Here is a 569-nt window from a genome sequence, read left to right as displayed (position 1 = left end):
GGCATGAAGAATAAGAGAGGCATTAGATGGAGCAAAAACACACTAAAAAAAGCAATACAACTCCGGTTTTCAGCAGGCTCAACAGGCTACAGGCTTCTTCAGGACATGAATATCCCTCTCCCTGACATCAGAACCCAGCAAAGAAGACTGCAACACATTAAGATGGAACCGGGTGTGTTCGAAGAGGTTTTTGACATGCTCAAACTAAAGGTTAGCAGTCTAAAAGAGATGGAAAGAGAGTGTGTGCTTACGCTGGATGAAATGTCAATCACACCTGGTGTGGAGCTGCACCTAGGAACAGGGAAGCTTTTTGGGGATGTGACACTGCCTGGGCACACAGGAGCAGCAACACATGCCTGTGTTTTTATGTTGGCAGGAAGCACAACAAGATGGAAGCAAGTGGTAGCTTACCATTTCAGCGGTAACTCCACTAATGGGGCAAATTACAAGCCAATCATCCTCGAAATCATTGAGAGAGCAGCTTCCATTGGAAAGCACAAAGAGAAAACAACAACACCAATCAGCATCTTGTATCGCAACAACCAAATCCCCACCAAACACCTTGATTG

The 569-nt window shown here is 45.3% G+C and overlaps 1 long non-coding RNA gene across 1 annotated transcript; it reads right to left on the bottom strand.

Annotated features, from left to right (window-relative positions):
- Positions 1-193: 193 nt before the first annotated feature.
- Positions 194-550, bottom strand: LOC106512528 (uncharacterized). The gene is made up of 2 exons (XR_001309689.1): positions 412-550; positions 194-328 (listed from the first exon to the last, which is right to left on the bottom strand). It is a non-coding gene; the product is annotated as an uncharacterized LOC106512528 (long non-coding RNA).
- Positions 551-569: the final 19 nt, after the last annotated feature.

Source organism: Austrofundulus limnaeus, unplaced genomic scaffold (assembly GCF_001266775.1).
Source record: "Austrofundulus limnaeus strain Quisiro unplaced genomic scaffold, Austrofundulus_limnaeus-1.0 Scaffold7810, whole genome shotgun sequence".
NCBI lineage: Eukaryota > Metazoa > Chordata > Actinopteri > Cyprinodontiformes > Rivulidae > Austrofundulus > Austrofundulus limnaeus.
Note: the sequence above shows the minus strand (reverse complement) of the source record. Positions and strands in the feature narration are given on the sequence as shown.